Here is a 26,935-nt window from a genome sequence, read left to right on the forward strand (position 1 = left end):
AAATTGATTGAAGGCTCCCAAAGAGCTACTATATTTCTTCTAAGGCACCAAAACTTGTTTAGAAGATGCATTATTCTCTTTTAAATACTCGAGAAACTTGTTAAGTTTTAAAGATATCCGCCGAAATGAATAACATGTTGAGATAATAAATGAAAGGAATGGTGAATATTTTGGTATTACTAAGTATGTCTCAGGCCAGAAATATATTTTGGAGAAACTACCAACTTTATCTTTTGGCCTATATTATGCAGAAATTAGTGTCGTTGAAGCATACTCTATCGTAAACTAGAAGTTTAATCATTTAAATATTTTTGTCCTTTTTTATAATCGAATAGGTCACCATGAATCAATAATGAAGAGGCGAATTATTGAAAATTCAAATGGACATCCATTAAAGAACCTGAAGATTCTTGTAAGTGATAAATTTTCATGTGTTACTTGTTATCAAGGCAAATTGATAACTAAACCTCGCCACTGAAAGTTGGAATCAAATACCCTTGATATATGTAGTTTTGATTATGAGCAGCTAACTTCAAGGGACTGGGTCCCTGGATGTGCATGGTAAGTATAGTTGGCACACGAGTTGGCATAGTTTTATCCTCTTGTATAACAAACTTGTAGGTGCTTCTTGTACTGAATAAGACACTTGGTTCAATGATATTTTATTCCTAATCATCACTTAGCTATAAAATAAAAAATTGGCTTCTTCATCAAATAGTTTTTCACAAATACAAAGAGTGAAGAGATGCAAAAAAACCCCATTTTAACACTGTTCAAGTTATTAGCTATTTATGTATACTTATATAGAATTGTTATTGAGTGAGTTTTGATTTGTAATGAATTACTTGTGTTATAAGAGTAAACAACTTTTCTATTTGAGTAGAGAGTGCTTAGGTAGAGTTGCCTAAGTTTTGATACTTATTAGTGTTAATCAGTGTAGGGGGTCCTTGGCAGAGTTGCCAAGATAAACTTGTAGTAGATTTATTATAAGTGAAAGGAACCTAGAGTTAGGTTCATTGAAGGATGTAATTAAGAGTTTGATTATAGTGGAATTTAGAGTGTTTGTGAGGGCAGGCCGTGGTTTTTTCCTTACTTTAGCAAGGGGATTTTCCATGTTAAAATCTTGTGTTTTTACTCTTCCTGCACTGCTTTTAATTTTCTAACACCTTATAATTGCTTTACAGTTCTATCGCTTGTGATTGACTTTAAAGGACCTGATCCCTCATCGTGTGGTGCGACTTCTAAGGGTTTCAACAATTTGTATTAGAGCCAGTTTACTCTAAAAAATTCATACTTAGAGTGTTCTGGTCATCATGACTGCTATAACTGAACTAGGGGTGGAGCCAGTTTACTCTAAAAAATTCATACTTAGAGTGTTTTGGTCATCATGACTGCTATAACTGAACTGGGGGTGGAAAAAGGAAGCAAAAGGGAAAGTTTCCTGACTTTGAAGGCTTTAGAATTTGACTCAGGAGGCGAAGACACTGATGTTGCACTTCTAGCAATAAGGATTATAAGATCTATCAAAAAGGTGGTAGCTCTAAGAATTCATAAGGAACTACACAGTCCAAAAGAAGAATCAAAATCCTGAAACATCAAGAAGAAAAGATGCAACTAGCTGTATAGTAGAGAGGTATTGGCTACTTGGGAAGACCGGTCCACCAAATCTAGAAAAGACAAAGAGTATGGAGATGGGTTTATGCTAAAACAAGATGATAAGAAAATAACATCAGGTTCCTGGTATTCTGTAATGGCAACATAGGGAGACTCTTCAGTCATTCAGGAAAAAATGAGAAGACTAGAGATGTTTCTATGCTAGCAGTGTAAGACAATCCAGTTATCTATTATTCCTTGTTTCCATTCATGGAAAACTCAGAAGATGAAAAAGAAATGGAGGTAACTCTTTCTGATATTTAGAAGAATATAGATAGTTACATTGCTAGGAAGATAAAAAGGCTTGAAAATATATTGATAGACTTTGTATGTTAACTAACTGTTAAGAAGAATGCTTAGAAAAAAAAGTAGAGAATCAAAAGCATGAGATGATTGCTTTAGCTTTAAAAGATTTTGAAACTGAAGAGTTGTTCAAACAAATAAAATTTGAGTTTAATAAGTAATCTGAAGAAGGTAAATGTAGTAGATAGAAAAGGGAAAAAAGAAGCTTCAAGGCTTCAAATTGATCTTGAGGATAGGCTGATGGATAAAACCCCCTTATGTCTGCACTTCACAAAAATTAAGAGTTAGAGAGGGACCTGGTCTGCTTAAGAGAAGAGTTGAATAAATCTCTTAAATGGACTATTTCTTCACATATTCTGTATAATCCAACCAACCAAGGTGTTAATAATGGAAAATGATTAGGATATCAAAGAGAATTCCAACTAACTAGGTGGCAAGGAAAAACTATTAATGATTCTAGAAACAAGGCTCCCAAATGTTTATGCAATTATTGTGGGAAAGATTGGCACACTAAGAGGAATTATCAAAGCTGGATAAGTGCTGGAATGAACAAAGTCAGATATGTTCTGTAGGAGAATACATATCCAAATGGGTTCAAGTATTTGAATAAGATGAATAAGATTTCTCTACCTAGATGGGCAAAGAAGATTTTGGTCGCACTACTGTCTTCTTACTGGGAACTCAAACTCAAGTGGGTTCCTAAATCAAACAAGTGATCATAATTCTAGGTTGGAGAAAAGGGATTGCACTCAGGAATATTCATTAAAAGTGAGTGTTCAATGCTTAAATTTTAGAATATCTGACTGTGTTCTCTCTCTCAAGACACTCTAAGGTGGAGGTGTCATATTTTGAAACAGTTGATTTCAAGGGACCTGGTCCTTAGAAGACTTATCTTAGAAAAGGAAGTTACAGCAAAGTGAGTAAAGTTAAGTTGGGGACCTAATCTTCTCATCTTTCTTGAGAACAAGCTCAAAAAGGAGTGTGCAGAGGCTAGAGCATGGATTAATTATGCCAACCTGACCTAATATATGAATTGGTGTCTCTTCCAAAATTCAGCTATATTCAGGAGAACAACTGAAGCAAACACAAGTACAAAATTCAAAAATAGAGGGACCTGGTCCCATATCTCAGGATAGTACCTACATGATGCTTAAGTGATCACAAATATTGTCTAAAAAGCCATGTATTTTTCTCTTCTCTAAGCTATCATGACTAAGAGTCGCACTTATCTGGTTCTTTCATGTCAGTTCAAAAGAAATATTTTTTAATGACATTGGTCACTTCTTAAAATTACTAAATCGGACCTTCTTGTCATTATTCTTCAACTTGTCCAAATCATCTTCCCAAATCTACAAGTTTTCTGTAAGCCAAACTGATCATAGCTTATCACTGTCTCTTAAAATAAAATGGATGACACGACTACTTTCTCAAACCTAGCAAAAGAACATAAGGTAGATAAAACTCCAGAGAGTCAAACTGGACATCCCCAAGTTGAACATCTTGATTCTTATGAAATTAAAACTATGGAAAACATCACCTCTAGTCCCCAACAACAATCTAAGTCAATTTTTCTAACTGAATCTTCCTTAAAATGTCTAGAACCTACAATCGAGTCAGTCTTCATTAAACCTTCCTTAATCTTAGAAGTTTACACTCATCCAATCATGATAGATAATCCTAACCAAGGGTTTGAGTCACCAATAGACCATGAAATTTTTCTACCTGAAACTCTCTTTTCTCTAAAGAATTCAAAATTATCTTAAAACTTCAAATTTCTTAAGTCATCTGAAAAATCCAAAAAACTTAAATCCTCTGAAACACTGCAAATTCTTGATTCTCCAACACCCTCAGATTCAAACCCTATTTTTGCTCAGTTATTTAGTGAAGAAATTTTGGTGAAAAGGGTTGATTTTAGCTCAAATGAGAACTGGGTAGTTAAAAACTTACTCCTGCATGCATATGACACCAAAGAAAGCTTAGTTGATGGAGTAGAATGGAAAGTAGGTGTTAATGATAAAGTAAATTGGATAAAAGATATATTATTACCTCCAAATAAGGAGAATGAGGATGAAGTGACTCTGAGATGGACTGTGAAAACACTAAAAAAAGTAGAGAAAAGGAGAAAATAATAGACTCTGAGGTGAAAGTGACTATAACCTATTCTACAAGAGGTTCCAAAAAGAAAATGGTGGAAGATGCCATGAAGGCTAATAAAGCTTCAACCATGAAAAAAGAAAGCTGAGGAAATCTATTAAAGTAGAGGAGAATGAAAAAGTGAAAGTTGTAGAGATTGAAAAAGGGGAAGACATAGATTCAGTAGTTAATACTGCTAATAAAAAAAGAAGAAAGAAAGTTGAAGATGATGAGATGACCAGGTCCTCTAAGTTAAAGACTGGTAGCTCTACTAGAATGAGGTAGAAATATATAGCTATCAAAAAAAGAAAAGACTCTGAGGGACCTAGTCCGAAGAAAAGAAAAATTGATAAAGAAGGAGAGCCAAGTAGTAAGCCCAAAAAAAAGAAAAATAATAAGAAAAAGAAATACATGTTAAGAGAAAGGAGGATTGGGAACCTGATAACACAGAAGGTTCTATCTGGGAAAGTATTTTATCTAAGAATTTATTAAAAACCAGGGATGGTAGAACTGGATAAGTATGTGATACATCAGGGTTGGTTAAACATGCTAGAAGAACTAACTCTTATTGTATTTGAAGGTGAGGTAAGAGAATTCTACTACTCTATGGAATTCTCAGATAATGGTTTAAGATTGACAGCATAAGTGCAATGAAAGGTTCTTAAGCTGGATGAAGAAATACTAGGAAAAATCTTGGGTGTACCTATTGTAGGGGTATAAATTATAGTAAAACAACAATCTACCACTGAAGTCATGATTGAGACATCAAAAATAGGAGGGACCTCAACAACTGCAGTGAAAAAAAGTCTCTAAAAGATGAGTATCAATAGGTATTTGAGTTCAACAACAAGGTCCTATTGCCAAGGTCTAAAAAAAGAACAATTGCCTCTAGTCTTGATTTGTTTTTGATTGAATCCTTGAGAAAGTTTGAATTGATAAGTCTTCCTGCTCTAATAATAGAGCATATGCATAAATTGATTCATGAAAAAGGAAGGTAGATATGGAATGCCATATGGATATCTTTTGAACAAGGTGTTTGAACATTATTGTGTGTATGGAACTAAGGGAACACCTAGAACAACATGTAGATGATCATCCTGACAACTCTTATGGATAATAAATGCATAGAAGGTAAAGTTGGATCTGTGTCTCAAGTATCTGAGTTGCTAGCTGTTCAAGAAAAGTTGGGAAAGGAAATGAAGGATCTAAGGATCAAGTTAGCTACCAAAGATACTAAAATAGTGCACCACAAGTTGTAAAATCAGAAGTTGTCCTCTAAGGGACTAGGTGCCACTGATAAACTTGCAGATGAAAATGCAATACTCTAGGAAAAAGTGGCAGAACTGACTGGTGAAGTTCAAGAACTGAATACTAAATTAAAGGTTCTCACTAAATAGTTGTTGGATGCCCATAATGCTGAAAATAAAAGAATAGATGTGCTGGTTAAGTCCCTTTCCCCAAACCTTACTCTACATAAGCCCTGTTATCCCTGTCCTATAATTAATCCTGTGTCAGTCTCATATTTTGCTTCTTGTATTAACTATTGAAGACAATTACTTTATGTGCTTATTTTGGTATGATTGTACTAGTACTGGCTTCTGTTTTATGAATGTATGAATTCTTTCTATGTACTTTATTTGTCTCTTTTATTTTAAGTTGTTCTTCATGGTACTGTTACCCCAGTGACCATGCGTTAATTAACATGTACTTATCTTTACTCTTGGTTTATTATTAATCCTTTTTAATGATAACAAAAGAGGGAATATAATTGATTTTATATGTAAAGACCAGGTGTGTGTGTATGTGTGCTTATGTGGTGCATACTGATAGGGGAAAGTATTGTAAGGCACAATAAAGGGGGTAGAAAATATGTTCTCATAGTTTTGCTACAAATGATAATAAAGGACCAGGTCCCTGTGTTGCATGATGATGGAAGCATTATGATAGGTGGAATATTTATCTTCAGAGTGGTAATCACACCGATTAAATATGATGGATATGCATAAAGCTATATGGTTGGTTTGTTATCATCAAAAAAGGGGGAAAATTGCTATATGTCCTTTTGATGATGAGTAGCTAACTTCAAGGGACCAGGTCCCTGGATATGGATGGTACAGTACAGCTAGTATGCGAGTCTACACAATTTTGTCCTTTTGTGTAACAAACTTACAGGTGCTGCTTGTACTGAATAGGACACCTGGTTTAATGATATTTTATCCCTAATCATCACTCATTTATAAGATAAAAAATAGGCTTCCTTATCAAATGGTTTTTCACAAATACAAAGAGTGAAGAGAGGCAACAAAAACCCTATTTCAACACTGCTCAAGCTCTTAGCTGTTTATGTGTGCTTATATTGAATTGTTCTTGAGTGAGTTCCCTAAGTTTTGATACTGATTAGTGTTAATCAGTGTAGGGGTCCTTGTCAGAGTTGCCAAGATGAGCTTATAGTAGAGTTATTACAAGCAAAAGGAACCTAGAGTTAGGTTTATTGAAGTTTGTATTCAAAAGTTTGATTATAGTAGAATTTGGAGTTCTTGTGAGGAAAAGCCGTGGTTTTCTCTTTCTTGAGAAAGGGGATTTCCACATTTAAATCCTGTGTTTTTACTCTTCTTGAATCGCCTTTAATTTTCTAGCACCTCATAGTTGCTTTACTATTCTATCGCTTGTGATTGACTTTGAGGGACCTGGTCCCTCACCGTTTGATGCAATCCCCAAGGGTTCCAATACCCTATTTTTCTAGAACGTATCATAGGGATATATGTGAACCTTTTCACCCATCTAGTGGGTTATTCAGGTACTTTATGGTCCTAATAGACCCATCTTTAAGATGGTCATATGTGTACCTTTTATTTTCTTACAATCTAACATTTACAAAATTTTTGGTAAAGATAATATGATTAAGAACACAATTCTCAAATTATCCCATTAAGGCTATTCACCTTGATAGTGCTAGAGAATTTACATCCTAAGTTTTTGATAATTATTGTATATCAGTTGGGATTCAAGTTGAACATCATGTCTCTCATGTTCATACTTAAAATAGCCTAGCTGAGTTATTTATTAAGTGCTTACAATTGATAGAAAGACTGCTACTTATGAAAATATAATTTGCCAACTCTTGTTTGGGTTTATGCTATCTTATATTGAAATATCCCAAAAATAGGACCCTTGAAAATTTTGTTGGTTTGGATCTCTTTGGCTTGATACGAATCACTCGTACCCCTTAGATATGAGTCATAGGGTGAATAGGTGACTCACTCGTACCCTAATAAGTATGGAAGGCTTAGATACTGCCCAAGGTATGACTCATATGGGTAAGATTCAAATGGGATCTTACAAGTGGTATAGTACAAGTTGTATGGTGCATGTTTAAGTTGTCTAGTGTAATCTGTCCACTATACAATTGAGGAATACTATTGAGGTTACCACTTATACCCATAGGTATGAGTTAGGGAAGGTAAGTCACATCGAAAATAGTAGGTAAAGTCTTGTCAAGGTTGGGTAGAGTTGGGGTATGAGTTAAGGTGTCACTCGTACCCTTGGATACAAATGGTAAGGTGAGTCATACGCGTGGGCGTGAATTGTTTTTTTTAAGTCAAGGGTAGTTTGGACATTTCCTACTCCTAACCCTTATGTCCTCATATTATATAACCCTATATGGCCTTACATAACACTTATTAAAGGATCATAACACATCAAATACTCTCTCAACCACTCTCTTAGAAGATTGGAGGCTAGGGTTTCTTCATATGTTCTTTAAAGGGCTCAAAGGCCAAGATTTCTTCCGTGAATCTTCATATATAAGGCATGTACTCCTTACATCATTGTTATTTCAAAATAAAGGCATGTGTATTGTGTTTTAAGCATTGGTTTATGAATCTATAATGGTCGATTTTGAAATATTGTTGTTGGGTCTTTATACATATCGTTTGGTATTAGTTTAAACTATGTTTTTATATGTTTTTGGTAATGGTTTGCATATGTGGTGGTTATTGGTTATGTTTTAACTAATGGGTCTTAATTAACCCTTATTATGGTAATTTACATATTGGTTTTGGCCTTGGTAAAGGTGTGCCCTCAACATGTTCGATAAAATGCCTCAAATAACATTTTTACTCTATTATTGAACTTTTATTGGAACTCTTTCATAGTTTGGTTTGGTAATAGAACTTTAAATTATTTTGGATAATTTTGTATGGTTTTAATGGTTTAAATGATATAAATGCTTTAAATATTTGGTATGGTTTAAAAGGTAAAGATTTTGGTGGTCATGATTGGTCTATTTTGAAAACCTTGCGGGATACATGGAAAGCTCCCATTAACAGAATTGGTTTAAATAATTTTGAAAGGTAAAACACTAAATATTTATGCTTGTGGGGAACATGGAATTCCCTCAAGTGGTTTAATATTGCGTATGGAAGGGCACTTTAAAGTCCCCTTAACCTAAATGGATTGGTTATGGATAAATGCTTTCAAGTATGAGTATATTGACTATACCACTAGTTATTAAGTAGACTTGGTTAATAAATGGTAATTGGATTGTTTGGACATGGTTTTAATTAGGCATTAATGGCGGGGTGTGTAGCTAAGCTATGGAAGGTTGCAGTCCCCGAGTGACCAAAACTAGAAACTCATATTTGTCGATATGAGGGGCCTTGATGACGTGTATGTGTGTCACATTTTATATTGGGGGATATAATAGTCATCCCATAGGATATTTCTTGGTCATGCAGCTACACGCACTAGGACCCTTTCAGCAAGAGAAGCTGAACCCATATGGCCCATGGGTAGTTAGGATGGTAAAGCTACACAACCCAGATAATGCTTTTGAAGGAATGCTAAACCTGGTTCCCTTTCTCGGCACTTAAATATATATGTATAGTTGTATGCATTGTGGATGTTTTTTACTTGGCTTTGTAAATGGTATTATTTTATCCTATCCTGAGTGTACGCTAGTGTTCACCCACTAACCCATCTAGTGGCAACTGTATACCTATCACTCCTCTTTCTTTGTGATCGGATTTGGGTACAGTCGATGTTTGATTAAAGTGGAGATCTTTTATAGTTTGAAATACATCTATTTCATGTCATGGTTTACTTTACATATTTCTTATATTTCATAGACTTTGGGTTTTGGCTATGGTCGGGGCATGTCCCAACAAAGTAAACTTTGGTTGGTCTAGAGGCTTTGTATGGACAACTGTGGACTTGGTTATGGAATGGATTGGTTATATCACACACACATATATATATACACTTTGAATTATTGTTATACTTAGTTTGGTTTATGGTTTCCGCATTGGTCTTATTGGTCATTGGGTGGATAGACTTGATTGGGTTGGTCTCAGTTATAGACTTATCCTAGAGTAACCACATGTATAGTGTTCTATTTTGTTATATGTTTGGACTTAAGCCGACTCAAGGTATGCCATTAGTGGTTGGGTTGGGTAATGAGGGTTGTCTCTGATCCCGGTTTGACTTGAGATGCCCATTATGACATGACTCAGGGGCTGGGTCATGTCAAGTTAATATTGAAGCTTTAGGTTTCTATGTCATGGGGTGTCCACAAAGATATGTCGAGTAGAGTCTTGCCACCACACTTATAATCCGGAGGCTAAGAGACATTAGGAATGTTTCACTTTCTTGGTTATTCTACTTTCGAACTATGGAGTCTAAGGTCTTGAACTTTTCTCTAAATCTTCCTTCGTTCACTCTTTGGATCGTGTCTTCTCAAAGAACCAAAGGTTCTTGGAAACTTATCGATCCCACTCGATGACAACATAAATGGATCTAGTCTAACTCATCAGGCATAAACCTAGTCAAGTATTGCAACTTCTTGTTTTCTTTGTGGACTACCACCGATCTTTCTTAACCCTCTTTTGGGAGAAAAAACTCATTCTTAGTTACCTTAAGCGGAGGTTACCAATGCCGAGTTTTGACATTCAATTAATCTAACGAACCAAATAGTGAAAACTCTATCACACTAGTCTTGTCCTTTGGTATGAAAAGGAATGAGGTGAGGTTGGAAATTGGTATGGTAAGGAGGTCTCGGTACTTTAAACAAAGGGGTGCCACTATGGGGTGATACTTTTGATTTTGGTACTGGTCAAGATTATCTTAATGCCCTTACTATCCCTCAAAAGTCGAAGGAATCTTTTGATACTGACTCTGGTGTGTTGAGAACTCTTTTTTTACGGTGTATGGGTTATTTTGGTTTGGGGTCCTCTCTCTGTTGTGACCTCACTTGTGGTTGTGTATTTTGGTTATGGTTCAAAGGTTGTTTCAGACTATTTTCTTCTTCTGATTCTACCCTGATAGGTGACTTTACAATTTCCAAAAGAGTATATGTGTGTGTATGGTATCTACTGGTAGTAAAGGGGTATTGGTGGATTTATTTGACTCGAATGTGGTGGATCTCGATATCATTCAGGAAAATGGATTGGTTGTGTTCGTGCTATTCATTATATTATTTTTGAAATTTTGTAAGGATTGTTTTTAGGCTTCATGGTGAGTTTGTTGTGGAATGGGAGGATGGTTTCATTCTCGAGATATTAAGGTAAAGGTTATATCATGTTCTAAAACTCAGAGATTGCTCTCCAAAAAGGGGTGTCTTAATTACTAAGTCCGGGTTAAAGATTCTAACTCAGAAGGTCCTTCTTTTGTTTGGTTTTGGTGATGAATTAATCTTGTTAGGTCTTCCATGATGACTCTTATGGTGTCTTTCTAATAGGGAGGTTGGTTTGGGATTGGTCTTGTTTCGGACATTTGTCCAATTTCTATTTCTTCTTTATAGAAAGGTTTTGGTAGAGTTAAAGGAGCTTAAGGAGGTACTAAGAGATCTCTTAGATGAATATTTCATCCGCTTTAATATTTCTCTATGGGATGTTTTAACTCTTGCATGCTTAAGGGGAATGGTTTTCCTTTGAAATAGATAGGTTGTCGGTGATGACTAAGGTATTGGGAGTGTTCTCTTTGTGGGGTGGACCTTATAGGTATATTCCATTTGATAGGAGGTACTTTACTTGTTGTACATGGTGGTTGGTAGATCCTAAACTTTAATCTAGATTCTTGATCTTTGTAAAGGGAGCATGTTAGCTCGGGATAGCAATAGCTCGGGATAGCAATGTAGAATTGAGGAGGTAAATTGGAAGGTTAGATAAGGTTGATGACTTTAGGAATACAATAGTGGAAAAGTTATGCCATGTAGGCCGATAGTTTAGGTTGAACTTAGAGATTAGGGTGGGGGGTCTAGTCATTAGATAGGTTGGATCATGGAGCTTACATGTATCTTTGTCCCTATGCTTGTACTTTACTATTGGAATGTAGTCAATTTCTAAATTCATGGTTTTAAAAATGGAGTTTTGGTACAATTGGAGTGCTTTGACATGATTACTTATTTAATTGATTTTCCATGGATTTTGATGCATTATTCATGTTTTATAAATGTTTTGAACATTGTGGGATGCATGGAAATGACAAATGGATTTGGGGGCACTATGGATTCCCCAAATACTTGGTTTTGGTATTAGAAATTATATATCCTCAAATTATTTGTGAGACTTCCAATGAAGATGATTTTGTCATATGATTTGACTATTTTTAAATCTTTGCATTGCATAAAGAGTTAATGGTTTTGGTTGAACTTAAATGATTTTTGAAAAGCCTTGTGGCCTTAGTTTGATTTTGAATGATTTTGGTTTAATTGTAAACCTTGAAATCAATTTGGTCTAATAGTTTTTGCATGTCTATGTTAGGCTCTATCTAGCATTTGGTTGAATCAGGTTTTGGGTATATAAGAACCAAGCGTCTTTTGTGTGTCTTTAGTGACACCCATTAGAGTGGAGTATTATGCTTGTAGGTGTAATGGGGTGAAGGTTAATGGTTAGTCTAAAACATTCCTTGGAGGTGGACTTGAAGGGAAGTTCAGGTTACATATTCTAGTGATACTCTTCTATCTCAATTAAGAGAGTGCTCTATTGGTGTTACATGCATTCTTATAACGCTTATGCCCAAGGTTCGCATTTTGCATTCGCCTTGTTGCGTAATTATTAGTTTTTCACTTTACATTACATTACTCATGGTATAGGTGGTTGTGTTTCTTTTGGTGTCTATTTCAAAGGACTTCTTTTGCGGTATTATTTTGTCGGGATAGTTCTTCATTTTGGTCCAGTTAGTTGTTATGAAGTACTTCGTGCCTTTGGTGTCGTGTCTTATTCTGGGGTCTTTCCTTAGGAGGCTTTGATAATTCTGGTACTTTAGTTCCTTAATGACACTCCTTATGTTAGGATGGTAGTGGCTTGGAGAGAATAACGACATTTTGTATAGAGGAATATAGAAGTCCCTAAATGGGGGGAGAGTCTAGGATGGATACTAGAGTTAAGGTTTGAAAGTTAGGTAAGGTGGTTGTCATCATAAATGGTTAGGAAAGGAATAGGTGATGAAAATCCTTGTGTAATGATAGAGGGTTCTAGATCTTTTGATGGATAGATCATACCACGGGTATATAAGCTTTAGGCTTGAATTGTTGTGGTTGGTAGATATGCCCGTAGTTGTGTTGGGTTTGGTAAGGCATAATTTGTATGAATGTTCATGGTTTCATTGTTGGATGATTTTGATGTTCAATCATAGGTTAGGGATTTCGGTTTTAAATGGTTGGATATGGGTTTGGTCATGTCATTTACTCATAGTTTCCATATTGTAAAGGTGATGAAAGCGAAATAGTGTTTTGGGATAAGCGTAAAGAGTAGATCCCGGTGGCTTAAGTTAACTCTTTTGTGCTTTAGATAGATTAAACATGGAATTGGTGGTGTGTAGTTAGATTTAAGATCTCGTAGTTGTGTATCTTGGTAAACTCTAGATCAAATTGGACTTGCTGTCTAGCATGAGCACATTCATCCGGTAATCTATGATGTGTAGAGGTGTGGGGATGGTCCTTGGTTGGTTGGTTCCTCTAGTTAGTATTGGTATATTTGATTCTTAGTTCTTTAATCGGTAAGTTTACCAGTTGTGAACGAAAGATATGGCTTAGAAAAAGTTCCACAGGGTAGCTAATAGTTTGAGAAAGCCATTTGGGATGCGGAAGAGGACATATAGTCCAAGGATCCGTGTTGTTTTTTTGTTCTTGAAAAATTTGTGCATAAGGTGTGTGTTCTTTAACACATCCTTGTTTTCTAACTTGGTTAAAGGTGAGGAATGGTTCCTATTACATATTTGTTTTCTAACTTAGTTAGAGGTTGGAATGAAGGTATTGGGGTATAAATTGTGCTACAGATACATAATGATCTTCTTATCTTGGTTTGTGTTCTTGTCCTCTATTTCGGTTGGGGTAAAGTTTGATGTGTGTTATTGTGTTACCTCGTGCTTATCTTTACCCTTACCACAAATGTTCCTAGTGGGGGAGATTGAAACATCCCGGAAATAGGACCCTTGAAAATTTCATTGATTTTGGACCTCTTTGGCTTGATACAGTTCAAGAGAGTCACTCGTACCCCTTGGATACGAGTGGTAGGGTGGATAGGTAACTCACTCGTACCCTAGGAAGTATGAGAGTCTTAGATACTACCCAAGGTACAACTCATATGGGTAAGAGTTGTATGGGAGCTTACGAGTGGTATACGACAAGTCGTATGGTGCATGTTTGAGTTGCCTAGTGTAATCTATCCACCATACGATTGGGGGATACGATTGAGGTTACCAATCATACCCTTAGGTACAATTTAGGGAGGGTAAGTCGTATGGAAACCAGTAGGTAAGGTTATGGCAAGGTTGGGTATAAGTTGGGGTGTTACTTGTACCCTTGGATACGAATGGTAAGGTGACTCGTACCCCTGGGCGTGAATAGTTTTAATTTTTAAGTCAAGGGTAGTTTGGAAATTTCTTACTCCTAAACCCTTATATCCTCACGTTATATAACCCTATATGGCCTTCCATAACACTTATTAAAGGATTATAACACGTCAAATACTCTCTCAAACACTCTCTTAGAAGATTGGAGGCTAGGGTCTATTCATATATTCTTCAAAGGTCTCAAAGGACAATATCTCTCTCGTGAATCTTCAAGTATAAGGCATTTAATCCTTCCCTCATTGTTATTTCAAAATAAAGGCATATGTATTGTGTTCTAAACGTTGGTTTATGAATCTATAATGGTGAACTTCGAAATATTGTTGCAGGTCTTTATGCGTATGGTTTGGTATTGGTTTAAACTATGATTTTACATGTTTTTGGTAATGGTTTACATATGTGGTTGGTTGTTGGTTATGATTTAACTAATGGGTCTTGAGTAACCCTAATTTTGGTGATTTACACATTCGTTTTGGCCTTGGTAAAGGTGTGCCCCTCAACATATTCGATAAAATGCCTCAAATAACGTTTTTACTCTATTGTTGAACTTTCATTGGAACTCTTACATGGTTTGGTTTGGTAATGGAACATTAAATGGTTTTGGATGATTTTAATAGTTTAAATGATATAAATGCTTTAAATGTTTTGCATGGTTTAAAGGGTAAAGGTTTTGGTGGTCATGATTGGTTTATTTTGAAAACCTTACAGATACATGGAAATTCCCCAAGTGAATGCATTAATGGAATTGGTTTAAATTTCTTGGAAAGGTAAAAGGCTAAATGGTTATGCTTCTGGGGAATATGGAAGTCCCCCAAGTGGTTTAATATTATATATGGAAGAGGTCTTGAAAGTCCCCTTAACCTAAATGGTTTGGCTATGGATAAATTCTTGCAAGTACGGGTGGTATGACGATACCACTAGTTATTAAATAGCCTTGGTTAACAAATAGTAATTGGTTTGTTTGGACATGGTTTTAATTGGGCATTAATGGCAGGGTGTGTAGCTAAGCCATGGAAGGTAGCGATCCCGGGGGGGACCAAAATTAGAAACTCATATTTGTTAATATGACGGGTCTTGATGACCGTGTGCGTGTATCACATTTTATATTGGGGATGTACTAGTCATCCCATGGGATATTGCTTGGTCGTGCGGTTAAACACACTAGGACCCTTTCAGCAGGGGCAGCTGAACCCATATGGCCCGTGGGTGGTTAGGACGACAAAGCTATACAACCCAAGTAATTGTTTTAAAGTTATTCTAAACTCGGTTCCCTTTCCCAGCACTTATATATTTATGTATGGTTGTATGCATTGTGGATGGTTTTTACTTGGCTTTGTAATTGGCATTATGTTATCCCTATCCTGAGTGCATACTAGTGTTCACCCACTAACCCATCTACTGGTGGCTGTATACCCACGCTATGCAGGAACCGACTATTTCACTCCTCTTGCTTAGTGACCGGATTTGGGTACAGTCGATGTTGGATTGAAATGGTGAACTTCCATAGTTTGAAAGGCATCTATTTCATGTCATGGTTTAATTTACATAGTTCTTGTCTTTCATAGACTTTGGTTTTTGGCTATGGTCGGGGCATGTCCCGACTGAGTACTCTTTGGTCGGTCTAGTGGCTTTGTATGGAATACTGTGGACTTGGGTATGGTATGGATTGGTTATGTCATATATATATGCACGCTTTGGATTATTGTCATACTTGGTTTGGTTTATGGTTTCCGCATTGGTCTGGTTGGTCATTGGATGGATAGACTTGGTTGGGTTGGTCTCGGTTATAGACTTATCCCAGAGTCACTACATAGATAATACACTATCTTGTTATATGTTCGAACTTAAGCTGACTCAAGGCCTTCCATTTGTGGTTGGGTTGGGTAACGAGGGTTGTCTTCAGTCCCGGTCGGTCTAGAGTTTCCTATTATGACATGGCCAGGGGGCCAGGTCGTGTCAAGTTGGTATTAGAACTTTAGGTTTCGGTGTCATGGGGTGTCCACAAAGACGTGTCAAGTAGAGTCTTGCTTATGGGTATGTCGTGCACCACAATTATAATCAGTAGGCTACTAGGCATTTAGGAACATTTCACTTACTTGGTTATTCTACTTTCGGGATATGGAGTCTAAGGTCATGAACTCTTCTCTAAATCTTCCTTGGTTCTCTTTCCGAATTTTGTCTTCTTAAAGATCCAAAGGTTCTTGAAAACTCACCTGCCCCACTCAATGATAACATGGATCGATCTAGTCCAACTTATGAGGCATAAACCTGGTAAAGGGTCACAGCTTCTAGTTTTCCTTGTGGAGTCCCACCGTTCTACACTGACCCTATCTTGGAACTAGGAACACATTCTTGGTTATCTTTAATGTTGGGTGTATTTATGCATTTTAGTGTCACTATTCTAGCCTTGTTTTAAGGATGATTCACGTGATATATGGGTGGATATTGAGATAAATATGTATCATAGTGTTAAATCATGTGCTTATGATGTTATAAGTGAGTTTCAAACAAGTTTGTACCTAAAAGATTTATTTAGAGTTCAACCTGGAAAACTAGCGTAACTAGCTTGAGCTTGGTGCTTGTCTAGTTGATTCCAGTGTATTCTACTTGGTTGAAAGTATTCCAAATGGTTTTCATGTGTAACTATGAGTGGAATAATGTGTTGGTAGTGAGCAAATTTCAATTTGAATGAGTGTATAGCTGGAACAATAAGTGAAAGATCAATGCAAACTAGCTTAGCTTAGCTCTTGTTTTGATTCGTCGTTATAAATAGAGTGTTGTGTTTTTCTCTTAATTCGTGTGGTGTGATGATGTAGGATGCTTTTGGTGCTGAATATGATGATATTTTAATGTTAAATAGGATTGGAATTCATGGGAAAGACGCCATAAAACAAGGGAGCAAGAGGGGAGACTCAACACTTAACCAAAATTCAGAGCACAATTTCCAGAGAGGCAGGGCGATTTGGAGGTGCTACCCCACCTAGAGCTGGGCTATAGCCAGGGAGACACCTTTCCTAGAGCGGGGCTAAACCCAAGGCGATGCCCTACCCGGTTCCGGGCTCAATTGCTGAAGGTTTTCTTTTCCAACACGGAATGGGCTTACTCCTATATTATAAATACATGTTGTATCACATTTTTACACATATTTTAGCATATTTTGGAGAGAAAAGGGATGCTACAACTTATTCATTAGGTTTTTCTTATTTTTATTTAGGTTATTCATGTTTTTAGTAGTTAGTTACTATTTTGTGATTGTGATTATGACTATGCGTGGCTAAACACCCTTTTTTGGGCTTAATGCCAAAGACATTTGTACTATTATTTTGAATTAAGTTCATTAATTTTGCGTATCATTATTGGTGGTGTGTTCATATTTGATTTAACTATTTTAAGGATTCACAACCATTAGAATACATCAATTGTCTACCTTTTAAACTTGGGAGAGGGAATAGGGGATAGAACATGGAGATGAACAAAGTATGGTTTGTATTTCTTTATGAAATATTTGATTTTGTATCTAAGATAGGGATGCACTTAGATACCATACTTGATTCACAAGTAGGATGATAGCTTAAAGAACCTAATTGAACTATTACATTACCGCTCAATGATGTAGTTGTAAGGTTTAACTTAGGTAAAGGATTAGAGGTTGGGAAACCATGATCTTGCCATTGACCCTACGAATCTACAACCAAGATAAGCAAGTTAACGAATGAAATTTAATAACATAGTTTGATTGTCAAAAGTGCTTTAACCCTGGGTTTTCTCCTATTGATTGTTTCAAAGACTATTATTTATGCATTGTTTAGATTTATTTGGTGTTTTTATGCTTGGTCTTGGTTTTGTGAATACAGAAAACAGGTTTTAAGGTTAGAAAGCTGGCAAGGGATAAGGATTTGGTTGAACCAACACCCAAACCTGAATAATACTTCCATCAATGAAGGAGAGACACAATCCATCTCCAATATCCGCTGATAGAAAAAGACCAAGTAGTTCCTGCCCCAATAGCTGAGGAACAAGTATCCCGAAGGACAGTGAGGGAAATGGTAGTCCCACTAATGACGAACTTGACTTCCCCAATTCAAAAAACGACTGTTGGGGGAAATTTTGATTTAAAGAACAACATGGTGCAACTTCTTATCAGCAGTGGACAGTTCATAGGGCTTTCACATGAGGATCCACTAGTCCACTTGTAGAATTTTACTAAGCTTACAGACACATTTATTCCGACAGGTGTGTCTAGAGATTATGTGAGGCTGACACTGTTTCCCTATTCACTTTTAGGGGAAGCTAAAAGATGGTTGAATATGGAGCTGACTAATTCAATCACATCATGGGATGACTTAGCCAAAAAGTTCCTTATCAGATTCTTTCCATCAGGTAAGACTTCAAGACTTCACAGTGAGATAGTGAGCTTCAAACTGAAGCCTGATGAAAATCTATATCACACTTGGGAATGCTTCAAGGACCTTCTTCAAGATTGTCCACACCACCAACAGTCTAATGAGGTACTTGCTCATACTTTTGTAGAAGCTCTTGATCACAATACAAAGATTTTGCTAGATTCAACCGCAAGTAGTCAACCACTGGAATTGACTTATGATGAGCTATACACATTGTTGAACCACATAACATATGGAAATCCCAAATGGCATTCAAATTCTAGAAGTGCCACAAAAAGAATTGCGGGTGTATTGGAGGTGGACCAATTCACAGCCTTATCAACTTAGGTTGCAGCATTGCACAATATGATAAACACTCAGTTTAGCAGCCTAAAATTGGGAATCCCACAACCTGTAGCCATAGTCAATGTCATCCAACAAGATGCAGGTTGGTGTGAAATCTGTGGAAATAACGATCTTGTAGCTGCCATGTGTGCTTCAAATTCGAAATCAGTGATGTATTGGGAAATGCTCAAATGCCAAATTATGGTAATGCCTACAACATAAAGTGGAAGAACCAATCGTGGAATGCCCAACAGCAACAAATTCAACAACTACAGGCACAAGGGAATCAGTCAAATAGCAATATGGAAGAGATATTGAAGCAACTTCTATCTAGTCAGACACAGTTGACTGCAGACATGAAAAATCAGCAAGAGGCCACAAGAAGTTTAGAGTTACAGTTAGGGCATTTATCATAAGCAATGAATACTAGGACACAAGGTGGTTTACCAGTAGACATAAAAAATCCAAAACAAGTCATGGTAATCACCTTAAGGAGCGGTAAAGAGCTTCAAGAAGAACCTTCAAAGAAAACTAAGGAGGTAGATTCTGATATGGTGACCCAACAGGTAAATAAAAAGATGCTGAGAAAGAAGAAAAGAAGGTAGTTTTATCTTTGTCCTTATCTTTGTTTGAGACATTGGGTTTGGGAAATCCTAAATCAACCAAGGTAGTTTTACATCTAGAAGATGGATCCGTGATCTATCCGAAAGGAGTAATTGAGGATGTCCTCATAAAGGTTGGTAAATTCATTATTCCTGCTGACTTTTTTGTTCTTGAATTTAAGGCAGATGAACAGGTACCAATCATCTTGGGGTGTCCATTATTAGCAACTGGAGGAGTGTTGATCAATTTTAGAGAAGGCACGCTCAAAATAAGGGCAGAGGATGAAAAAATGGTATTTAATGTATACAAGGCATCCGTACTAACATCCTAATATAAAGATTTTTGTTTGATCAATGTTATTGAAGAGGACGAGTGTGGGGTGGTTAGTCCACAAAAGACCTCTTCAAACTACCTGATTGAGCAGCCTAAGATGAACCCACTGCTTCCCAGTATGAGAAAGGTTGAAGTTAAGAGAGATGTTGACCTTGAGAGTGAAAAATCAAGAGGTCAGTAACAAATGAAAAAATGGCTCCCAAAGGGGAGTAAGAAGATGAAGGAACCCAAATCAAGTAGGTATGTTTTATTTCAGTTTTTTTTTTTATTTTTATTTCATGTAGTTTTTATTTTTGGTTGAGTCACAGGTTCATGGGAAGTCTGAGTACCATAAACTTGAGCTAAGGAGCATGGCAAAAATAGAGTGTAGGGTCCCATGAATTTCCTTTATGTGTAAATATGCTACTAGCTAGGAATAGAAGCAACAGAGAGTATTTCTATATCTTACTTTTAAATTCACTTTGGGGACAAAGTAGATTTTTAAGTGTGGGGTGGGAGAAATTCCTAATTTTTCGCTCAATTTAAAATTTTTTGGTGTAAGATATTCTTGTTGGTGCTATTTTTGATTACATGATGCAAGTGGGTTTGTTGATAAAATCATGTGATTTAGAGAATTGCCACTTTTAAGACTTTTAGGCTCATCTTTGTGACTCTTGTACTTGTTGCCTTAAATTTGAATTCATGCTATTGTTTGGTTGGTAGTCCATGATTATCCTATTGAGTTGAGCATGTGCCATGTGCGAGTGAGATTTTTGTATATTCCTTGTTGTATATGATGTCTAGAAATTTCTCGGTGTGTGTGTGAAATGAAATAAAAAGTGTGGGTTTAGGAGATGATTTAGGCATTTCTTTGATAGCCTTGTTTTATACCTTCTATTTGTCCTATCCATTGTGCATTATCCTAGTTAACCCCTATTGATCCTTTAGCTTATTTTCTTTGGTAGCCTCAGATGTATCCTAATGCCCTTCTTTGATAGACCATAATTTGATCCAAAAACCTCCCAGTGCTATAATTGAGAAATTAATTGAGAATGGAGTTTGAGAAATTAAAGAAGAAAAAGGTGAAATTAATTCCCCATGGTAATAGTTATTGGTGTTTATATTTGATGTGTGGTGGTTGGGAGTGATATAAATGGTGTTAGAAATATTCCTATGGTTGTAGAAAATGAGAAAAATTTAATCTTGAAGGAATAAAAAATACGCCCACCAAGTGTTTGTGAAAATGCCTAATAGAGATGGAGCAAAATAAAATAATGGTGTAGACAAAAATAGTGTAATTTGGTTGTTAGAGATTGGTTTTAAATGTATAATGTAGTTTATTAAAGCACTTGGAGAGGTTAGTCACTATTCCCAAATAGTTCCTACCCGTCACTTAGCCTACATTACAACCCGAAAAATACTAATTGATCCTAAAATTTACATTCTAATATTAGTGCAGCATTATAATAGGGGCAAGCCTATGGTTCATTTTGTGTAACTTGTGAATTCCTTGTTAGAGTGAGTGTAATTTTATTCTTGTACCCATCATGTTATGAATTACTTAATTGTGAGTGATTATGGGTAACTCTCTTGTTGTGAGGGCACATGGTTGATGAATGAGGGTGATTTGTATGATGTCCTTGACTGAAAGATAAGCATGAGTTTTCCAAAAAGGTGAGTCAATTCTTGAGGCTAGGATGTTTTGGAGTAGTATTCATAAGCTTTCAATTGTGATTGTAATATGCGTAGTGAAGAAACTTGCATTCCGTGTAGTCATTGTAGTACTAGCTTGAGTGTATTTTATGTAGTAGAAGTGTATAATCTCCAACTCATGAGGTGTATAGTAAAAATTTGTTCGAGAACGAACAAGGCTTTTAGTGTGGGGTGGTGATGTTGGGTGTATTTATGCATTCTAGTGTCATTATTCTAGCCTTTTTAGCCTTGTTTTGAGGATGATTCATGCGATATATGGGTGGATAATGATAAAAATGTGTATTATAGTGTTAAAGCATGTTTTTATGATGTTAGAAGTGAGTTTCAATCAAGTTTGAACCTAAAAGATTCATTTAGAGTTCAACCCGAAAAACTAGCGTTACTAGCTTGAGCTAGGTGCTTGTCTAGTTGATTCTGGTGTATTCTACTTGGTTGAAAGTGTTCCAAACGGTTTTCATGTGTAATTATGAGTGGAATAATGTGTTGTTAGTGAGCAAAGTTCAATTTGAATGAGTGTATAACTGGAACAATAAGTGAAAGATCAATGCGAACTAGCTTAGCTTAGCTCTTGTTTTGATTCGCCGTTATAGATAGAGTGTCGTGTTGTGATCTTAATTCGTGTGGTGTGATTATGTAGGATACTTTTGGATCTGAATATGATAATATTTTAATGTTAAAAAGGCTTGGAATTCATGGGAAAGATGCCACAATACAAGGGATCAAGAGGGGAGACTCAACACTTAACCAAAATTCGGAGAGTAATTCCCAGAGAGGTAGGGAAATTTTGAGGCGCTGCCCCACCTGGAGATGGGCTATAGCCAGGGCAACACGTTGCCTGGATTGGGGCTAAAACTAGTGCAACGTCCTACCCAGTCCCATACTTAATAGATGAAGGTTTGCTTATCCAACACGGAATGGGCTTACTCCTATACTATAAATACATGTTGTATCACGTTTTTACACATCTTTTAGCATATTTTGGAGAGCAAAGGGCTGCTACAACTTCTTCATTAGGTTTTTATTATTTTTATTTAGTTTATTCATATTTTTAGTCGTTAATTACTATTTTGTGATTACGATTATAACTATGCGTGGCTAAACACCCTTTTCCGAGGTTAAGCCATAGACATGAGTACTATTGTTTTGAATTAAGTTCATTCATTTTTTTTATCACTATTGGTGGTGTGTTCATCTTTGATTTAACTATTTTGAGGATTCGTGACCCTTAGAATACATCAATTGTCTACCTTTTGAACTCCGGAAAAGAAAAAGGGGATAGAACATAGAGATGAACAAAGTATGGTTTGTATTTCTTTATGAAATAAGAAATTCAAATTAGTATCTAGGACAGGGATGTACTTAGATACCGTACTTGATTCACACGTAGGATGATAGCTGAAAGAACCTAATTAAACTATTACATCACCGGTCAATGATGTAGTTGTAAGGTTTAACTTAGGTAAAGGATTAGAGGTTGGGAAACCATTATCTTGTCATTGATCCTACGAATCTACAACCAAGATAAGCAAGTTAACGAATGAAATTATATAACATAGTATGATTGTTGAAAGTGCTTTAACCCTAGGTTTTCTCCTATTGATTGTTTCAAAGATTCTTGTTTATGCTTTGTTTACTTTTCCTTGTTTACAAAATTACAAACTCTCTTTTTGGTTACGTTTGCATCAATTGACTCTAAATTGTGAATTAAAATAGAATCATTGTTAAATCAAGTCTATGTAGGATCGATACTTGACTTCTTGAAGGCCACTTTACTACTTGATAAGACCACATACACTTGTATATACACTTGGGTGCTGTCAAGGAGAGGTTAGCAATGCCAGTTTTGACATTCTATTAAACTATTGAATGTTGTCCTATTGGTATGGAGAGGAATGAGGTGAGGTTAGAAATATGTAAGGTAAGGAGGTCTCGATTATCTGAACTAATGGGTGGAACTAAGGGGTGATATTTTTGATTTTGGTATTGGTCGGGATCATCTCAATGCCCTTACTATCCCTCAAAAGTCCGAGGCATCTTTTGATGCCGACACTAGTGCGTTGAGAACTTTTTTCTTTATGGTGTGTATGGGTTATTTGGTTTGGGTTTCTCTGTCTCTTTTGACCCCACTTATGGTTGTGCATTTTGGTTATGGTTCTAAGGTTGTTTTGGACTCTTTTATTCTTCTGATTCTACCCCGGTAGGTGACTCTACAATTGCCAAAAGAGTCTATGGGTGTGTATGGTATCTACTGGTAGTAATAGGGTGTTAGTGGATTTGTTTGACTCAAATATAGTGGATATCAATGTCATTTGGGAAAATCGATTGGTTGTACTCGTGCTATTCATTATTAGATTTTTTAGAATCCGTAAGAATTGTCTGTAGGCTTCATGGTGAGTCAGTTGTAGATTAGGAGGATGGTTTCATTCCTTTGCTATTAAGGAAAAGGTTATATCATGTCCTAAAACTTGGAGATCGCTCTCCAAAAAGAGGTGTCTTAATTACTAGGTCCGGATTAAAGATCCTAACTTGGAAGGTCCTTTTTTAGATTGGTTTCGGTGATGAATTAATCTTTTAAGTTCTTCCTTGATGACTCTCATGGTGTCTTTCTAAAGAGGATGTTGGTTTGGGATTGATCTTGTTTCAGGCATTTGTCCAATTTCTGTTTCTTCTTAATAGAGTGGTTCCGGTAGAGTTTAAGAAGGTACTAAGGGATCTCTTACATGAAGATTTCATCCACCTTAATGTTTATCTGTGGGGTGTTTTTACTCTTGCATGCTTAAGAGGAATGGTTTTCCCTTGAAATAGAGAGATTGTCAATGATAACTAAGGAATTGAGAGTGTTCTCCTTGTGGGGTGGACCTTATAAGTATATTCTATTCGATATTAGGGTGCTTTGCTAGTCGTACATGGTGGTTGGTAGATCCTAGACTTGACTCTGGATGCTTGATCTTGGTAATGGGAGTATGTTAGCTCGGGATAATAATTCAGAATTGTGGAGGTAAATTTGTAGGTTGGATGAGGTTGATGACTTGAGGTTGATAATAGTGAAAAAGTTATGCCATATAGGCGGGGAGTTTAGGTTGAACTTAGAAATTTGGTGGGTAGGGTGGGGTCTAGTCATTGGATAGGTTAGATCATGGAGCTTGCATATATCTTCGTCCTTATGCCTGTACTTTACTATTGGTATGAAATCAATTTCTAAATTCATGGTTTTGAAAATGGGGTTTTGGTACAATTAGAGTGCTTTGACATCTTACTTATTTAATTGATTTTCCATGGATTATGATGCATTATTCATGTTTTATAATTGTTTTGAATATTGTGGGATGCATGGAAATGGCAAATGGATTTTGGGGCACTATGGATTCCCCAATAAAGATGATTTTGTCATATGATTTGACTATTTTTAAATATTTGCATTGCATAAAGGGTTAATGGTTTTGGTTGGACTTAAATGATTTTTGAAAGGACTTGGTGGCCTTGTTTTATTTTGAATGATTTTGGTTTGATTGGAAACCTTGGAGTCAATTTGGTCTAATTGTTTTTACATGTCTATGTTGGGATCTAGGTAGCATCTTGTTAAATGAGGTTTTGGGTATATAATAACCAAGCATCTTTGGTGTATGTCTTTGGTGACACCCATTAGTGTGGAGTATTGTTCTTGTAGGTGTAATGGGGTGAAGGTTGATGTTTAGTCTAAAACTTTCTTTAGAGGCGGACTTCAAGGGAAGGTTGGGTTGTATATTCTAGCGATACTCTTCTATCTCGGTTAAGAGAGTGATCTACTAGTTTTACATGCATTCTTGTAACGTTTATGCCCACGGTTTAGATTTTCCATTCGCCTTGTTCCCTAAATATTAGTTTTTGGCTTTACATTACATTACTCATTATATAGGTGGTTGTATTTCTTTCGGTGTCTATTTCAAAGGACTTCTTTTGTGGTATGGTTTTGTCGGGATGGATCTTTATTTTGGTCCAGGTGGTTTCTATGAAGTACTTCGTGCCTTTGGTGTCGTGTCTTGTTCTAGGGTCTTGCCTTAAGAGACATGGATAATTCTAGTACTTCAGTTCCTTAATGACTCTCCTTATGTTAGGATGGTAGTGGCTTGGAGAGAATGGTGACATTTTGTTAAGGGGAATATAGAAGTCCCTAAGTGGGGGAAAGTCTAAGGTGGCTACTAGAGTTAAGGTTTGGAAGTAAGGTAAGGTTGTTGTCATCATAAATGGTTAGGAAAGGAATATGTTGTGAAAATCCTTGTGTAATGATAGAGGGATAGATCATACTGCGGGTATGTAAGCAGTAGGCTTGAATTGTTGTGGTTGGTTGATGTGCCCATGGTTGTGTTGGGTATGGTAAGGTATAGTTTTTATAAAAATATTTCATGGTTTCATTGTTGCATGATTTTGGTGTTCAATCATAGGTTGGGTATTTAGGTTATAAATGGTTCGATATGGATTTGCTCATGTCATTTACTCATAGTTTCCATATTATAAAGATGATGAAAGCAAAATAGTGTTTTGGGATAAATGTAAGAAGTAGAGCCCGGTGGCTTAAGTTAACTCCTTTGTTCGCTGGATAGGATTGAACACGGATATGGTGGTGTTTAGTTAGACTCAAGCTCTTGTAGTGGTGTATCTTGGTAAAATCTATATCAAATTGAACTCGCTCTCTAGCATGACCCCATTCATCCGGTAATCTATGATGTATGTGTAGGGGGTGGGGGGTGGATGGTCCTTGGTTGGTTGGTTCCTTTTGTTGGTATTGGTATCTCGAATTGTTAGCTCTTTAAAGATCTTAGATCGGTAAGTTTATCGGTTGCGAACGAAAGGTATGGCTTCGGAAAAGGTTCCATGGGGGAACTAAAAGTTCGAGAATCGGTCTTTGGTCATGAACCAAATATTGCCCATCTATGGATTTTTAAATTTGTTGTATATGTGTCATTAGCACCATCATTGCACACCAAGATCGGCCCCCCAAAAAGATTAGGAATATATGTTGGGTTTGATTCACTCTTCATAATTCACTACCTTGAACCATTGATAAGAGATTTATTTACTGCTCGATTTGCTGATTGTCCGTTAATGAAATAAGTTTTTTTGCAGTTAGGGATGAGAAAAAGGAACTCAAAGAGAAATTATGTGGAAACTTTCATAATTATCGTATTTTGACCCCATACCCCATATGTGAATAGGAGGTCCAGAAGATCATTCACTTATAGAAAGTTGTAAACCAAATGACAGATGTATTTACTGATTTGAAAAGGATAACTAAGCCACATATAACTGCAGTGAATATGCCCATCCAAATTGATGTCCAAAAAGGGACCATATATTAGTGTTATAGCTTCTGAAACCCAACACACCTGAAGCATAGTAGAGTATTATGTTCCAGGGATAAAAATCCTAGAAAAAGAAGCACCAAAAATGATAAAAGTGACGTTATAAAAATATCTCATGAAGAGACTCAAGATCTGATTAATCTTGATATTCTCGAAGAAATCAATGAACCTAAGACTGAAGTGAATGAAGAACTTTTATTACTAGTGATGAGATAAATTTAGATCTATAAAAATTATGGTGGATAAAATTCTTGCATATTATGTCACACTTAACATTTTGCAAGACAGTGAGGTCCTTGAACCTCT

This window comes from Capsicum annuum, chromosome 2, assembly GCF_002878395.1.
Source record: "Capsicum annuum cultivar UCD-10X-F1 chromosome 2, UCD10Xv1.1, whole genome shotgun sequence".
Lineage (NCBI taxonomy): Eukaryota > Viridiplantae > Streptophyta > Magnoliopsida > Solanales > Solanaceae > Capsicum > Capsicum annuum.